The following is a 5,608-nucleotide window of genomic DNA, read 5'->3' as shown; positions in this document are numbered from 1 at the left end:
TGTGATTTTTGCGCACTTTTAGATACCTTGAAAGACGGCTTGAAAGTTGCCGTCAGGGCATTAGGCTTTGATTAGCATTGCAATATTTTTACACAACAAGCATTCCAATCAGGCGTTATGTACACAGCTATGTAAAACGCACTAACCTCCCCAGCAGCTCCATAGTCTGTTACCGTTAAAACGTTGAAAGGGGCCACGAAGACAGCGTCATTTAACTTGAAAGAACTAGCCTTTGCTAATTCACTACACTTAATTATAGCCCTGAAAGAGTACTTTGTCCAAAATAATACAAGCAATATTGACGAGGAGTAAACTTCAATGACTAGGATTTCTTTTAGTCCCCGATGAGTGGTTTTGTGGTTCCAGGAAACTATGGTCCTGTGGTACTTGCCCTGCCCGGGTTAACAGCCTGTGTTCGTAGTAGGGGTATAGTCAATAAGGGTACATAGTAGGGGTACATAGTCAATAAGGGGTGCATAGTACATAGTAAGGGTACATGTAAGGTTTGTAGTAGGGGTATAGACATGTCAGTAAGCCTCCCATTGGTCTCCGGCTAAGGGTTAGTCCTGAGGAGTTTTAACAGCGGAGCTCTGGAAGGTCGAGCCTTTTCGCAAGTCTGCTAAATGTCGCGCATGACACAGGGGTAGGAGGAGGTTTTCAGACCCTCCGGCGACCCCCGAGGAACCGGTTCCCAGACCCAAGGATAGAGGGCGCAGTGGTCTCGCAAGGGCAGGTACCTCTCCTTCCCGCCAGGGAAGAGAGAGGGAAGAAAGCCTTCCAGCGCTGATGTCTAGCTGCGGATTCTTTTGCGCGAACCGTAGAATTTGCGCAGTGACGGCGCTGCCGTTCTCGGGCGAGCACCCATCCACGTGTTGGAGCCGACACAAGGAAACCACAGTTTCGCTGTTTCGACAGACATCACACTGGGTGGGAGTGGCGTTAAGTTAATTTTTGTTTTCTAGTACCACATAGTATAGAGAGTTATCGAGGTCCGCGCAGGGTGTGTTCTCGGATATATAGCAGAGTTCAGTATATTTATAGTTTCTGTTTGCAATCTGCTTCTTCCCTTCAGTTGCTCTCAGTACTAGGACATTTTCGCGTCTTCATTGTAGTGATCTAATATAAACGCATATTTTCGTGGGGTGATAAATTTGCCTTCGGGGTGGTTGTAATACCAGGTGCACATGTCTCAGCCATGGCGTATGCCTTGAGGTTTGTGCCCTGGTTTACACAGTGAGAGTTTGTGCCCCGGCTTACACAGTATGCAGATGTCTGGTATGGCCTTGTTTTGTCGCATCTTTGGAAATCTCCCACAGGCCCTTTCAGTTTCAGTTTCAGTATCAGTTTTTTATTCGCAACAAAATATACAGCGTGGGAAAAAATATTATACAGAAAGGGGTCCTAGAGCTTAGAATGTAATGACACCCCTTGTCATTTGACGAGTAGAAAACAAAATTCTCAGCAGTAGCGTAAGCTACGAGTTGTGTTATTCTGAGAACGCAGTGAAGTTATCCAACAGAAATTATACAAAAAAATAACAGAGAAAGCCACAGTAAAATATTGGATACAATAGTTCGCGGCAAAGCCACGTTTAGTTCACATAAAAATGGCAAAACACTGGGAATGAAGTGGGAAAGCATTTCAATACAAAACATAATGCATACACTGATGTAAATGAATGTCTAGGATTCTAACACTTCAAAATGAACAGACAGGAAGTTAAATGGCGTATGATTGTTCAGATATGTATGATCGCAGTAATGTTTTGAAACGTGGAAGCGATACCATAGTTTTTAAGACGGGGAGTAAGACTTTTTAAGCTTTACGCTGCGTTAGACGCGGTGACTGCCCCGGCCAGTTCCTTCCGCTCTGGTAACGTCTCGAGCGTGCAGGGTTGCTTCCGTTGCCCGCCTCTCTTCGTCGTGAGCTACGCTTACTACGTAGTAGTCCTTTCTCACGTATGTTGCCGCATCGGTGAATCCGATGCCTTGCCTGCTAAGGGCACAGTAAACCTTTGGGGAGAGAGCGTAACAAATGAATGAAACTGTCGAAGGAATTGGTAAGAGCACATTATAAAGGCTCATAACGAGTACACACACACAAACGCAATGTGGCAGCCTGACCCCCGTCGCCCAAGTCACCCCTCAAAACTGCTATTTTTATGATGGACCGACCGGACTTCCACTGTCCACGCAGCAGCTACCGAAATCACCGTTACCCTATGATACATGGACCTGCCAAGTTCGTCGAATTCTCTCTCTCTCTCTCTCTCTCTCTCTCTCTCTCTCTCTCTCTCTCTCTCTCTCTCTCTCTCTCTCTCTCCGCCCTCTCTCTCCCTCTCTCTATTTCAGTGGGCGTTCTAGATAAACCTTCTGTATTTATCATCCAAATCGACATCAGAAAGAATCGCGCTACCGAATTTAATAGAGCTATGAATAAACGACTAGTGCCAGTGACTATCAGGTGGTTCCCTGCGCATATGGGCCCGGTGAGCACGGGTGCGAACCGTAACGAGGAAGCAGACGGAGCAGCGCGTGTGCTCACCGGCCACGGCACTGCCCTAAGCCCTCGACCTACGGAAGGCGACAATGACGGGATGATACCGGTTGGCACATATAAAGGGGTGCTGACCTGGTATCGAGAAAACACAAGGACGTATCCGCCACCACACCGGAATCTCACCCGATGGGAGGCAGTACTGCTACGACAGCTGCAGGCACGCGCAATATGGACGCCAGTACTCGCAAAGCATGTATGCCCGGAGGTATACCAAAGTGATGTGTGTGCGGTGTGCGGCAGGGATCGAGCCACCATGGTGCACATGTTATGGGAGTGCCAAGAGACAGACCCACTCACGGACACGCTGCCACCGCGCCTTGCCAGTGCGGTGGCCAGCACAGACTGCAACCTACAGCGGGAGGCCGTTCAGCTTGCGCTGGCGGCCCTTGAACGCCAGCGGCCAAACACGCTGCCTCCCCGCCCAGGAGGCCGGCGACAGTTAGTAACCTCTCGCAGGCAATAAAGATGTTGTTTCTCTCTCTCGTGTGGGCCATAGACAAACACTCTCTTTTCTACCACACACATGAAACGCTAATTTGCAAACACCCTTTTTGCACTGTGACTCCTGTGACTCCCACCACGAACACATCTGTTGCAGGTAGGTTGCCGAACCCGACAACTACAGGGGTTCATCAGGGTTAGAGATCCTCAATCCCGCATCCACAGCGGACGGTACCGAAAGTACGGTGTTCGGACTGGCGTATCTGTATGCCTGCCGCGTATTAGAGACGCGTAACAACAAGGCCAGACATTGGCCCCGGAGGTGTCACCCACAGAGAGACCGCGTCGTGTCTCTCAGTCAACTAACGCAACGGGAAGGCGAACGGCACAAGCGCCACCGAAAGCATGGCGCCCCGCTTCCAGAGCAGGCTGGACGAGGGGAAAAGGTCGGTGACGTGAAAACCACACCCACCACGTTTCTGCATCCCGTGTCAATCGCACCGCCGCCGATGAACCGAAGACGAGTAAAACAAACACTCCTGCCCCACCCGCTTCCTAACCGAGTTGTCGCTACTCTCCCTGCACGAGGTACTTTTTGTTCTCTCCAGGACTTCGTCAACAACACCTATGCCAAAAGGCCTGAGCGCTGCGCTGGGTTTCGGAGAGGAAGACGGGATGGAAAGAGACATTTGACCCAACTTCAAGCTACTGAAAGAAACTTGGAGTTGCTGCCGAAGCTAAGAGAATGTGAGCAGGAGAGGGAACGTTATATGCAGGGCTTTTGAATATGTTGGTCGATTCAACACGCACAGTAGGAGTCGAAAGCCATGTGTACGTATGTGTGCCGAACCTACACGTCAGTCACTGCTGGATTGATCCGAGAGAACGCATCGGTCACGCATGACGATCGCTGCACGCGGAACAGCGATGAGAAGCGTTACGTGGGGTAACGCGGCGCGCGGGAAACATAAATTCGTCACGTCGTCCCCACTTTGACGAGTCGAGCCGTAAATAACCAACTCCTTTCTAATTTGTGTTTGTTTGCACACGAACTTCTCAGATCCGGGTCGACAAAAAAAAAATGAAAGCCACTCCCGGGTATTTTCCTCTTTCGAAAGCTGTTATTTCTGGCCAGTTTCTGGCAGTTGAAAACTTCATTGCATTTGTTGCTTAGTAGTGTTGTTTTCCTTTTTAAAAAATTGGCTCCAATCCACGCTGGGAAGGTGGTTGGAAAAAAAAGCTTTAAACGACACCTGCAACAATTACCCATGCCACGTCACTTGAATTCACACACGTGGCTCTACAAAGAGTGAAACGAGAGATTCTGCCAGCCGTTACTTTGAATTCGCGGGGGCGGCATCCCGAACGCAGCAGCGTCAGCCACGGCTTGGCTAGAGCGGTGGGCGCCCGCCGCCGTAGCCCGGCCGTGCGTCGGCAGAGAGAAAACGGACAGGAGCGTCTTTCGAAGAGTGAGACCGCGGAGCCTAGCCATCCTGATGTGCCAGCTCTGGGCTACACCACCGCGCGACACAAGCGCATACAGTGAAACAATTCGGCATGTCAGCTTAGTGATTCCCATTTATACCGATTTAAACTAGTTAGTTTAGTAAGTTTGACAATTGCGAGAAAGCTGAGGAAACTTTTATAATCGCTATTTGTCAATACCAGTTGCTTCTTCCGCCTTTTGTAATACCTCATAAAACACAACCGAATCGGTATTCACCAATTTAGAAAACAGAGTCCCATTCGGGGCAAGCAGTGCGCAAAAGTTACCGTTTCTCTGGCGGCGAAATGTCTGTATTTGGTTTCTACATTTTGTTTTTCCCCATTCAAACCAATCGTTAACGTATCTTTGCCGCACGGCCCCCTGATTCCGTCGGGTCCGGGTTACCCAGGAGGTGCTGTCGAACAAGTTAATTGGGCCATGCGAAGGAAGCGCGCAATGGAAGCGAAGTTGTGCCAAAACAGGCCCGAAACAACCGTCGCTAAAGCAGACGACAAAGCCGTACCGCCGACGCGCCCGCCGGGGAACAGGCGCCTCCACGTTGGGAACGCTGGGCGAATTCGCCGCGCCATCTACAGTGTGCTCCGTGAGTGAAACCCTCCGCCCCCTACCGCCGCCGCCTCCGCCGTGTGGGGAGTTTATTGTCCCGCACGCTGCGAAAGAACCGTTAGCTCGTAGAGGTAGAAAGTTTTGCTATAAAAATACCTGCATCGGTATTTTGTCATGGAGCGTAGCGCTTACGTGATGAAGTCAAGCAACAGGTCAAGCCAGATGGCCGAGTGGTCTTAGCCAATCCATTCGGCAATAGCTTGCATGGGGAACTGGCAACTCTAAAGTTGTTGCATGGGAATGTGCATGAGTGCGTATAGGCTTCAGCCAGTTTTGTTCTCACCCCAGAGGAACCTCAGCATTTACATACCAACGACATAAAAGTACATTCCTCGTTCCGCTACATTGGCTAGAGCACCCTGCCAGGTGTGTACTAGGCACCTTAGTGAAACGTTCCGTATATTTGAAATTTTGGGAATACGGTATTCACACGGAGTATTATTCTCCCAGGCGTAACTATTGCAAATAATGTTTCAGAAGACAACAGAGTCAAAG

The sequence above is a fragment of the Haemaphysalis longicornis genome, unplaced genomic scaffold, assembly GCF_048455015.1.
Source record: "Haemaphysalis longicornis isolate Haplotype H1 unplaced genomic scaffold, Haemaphysalis longicornis Haplotype H1 scaffold_10, whole genome shotgun sequence".
NCBI lineage: Eukaryota > Metazoa > Arthropoda > Arachnida > Ixodida > Ixodidae > Haemaphysalis > Haemaphysalis longicornis.
Note: the sequence above shows the minus strand (reverse complement) of the source record.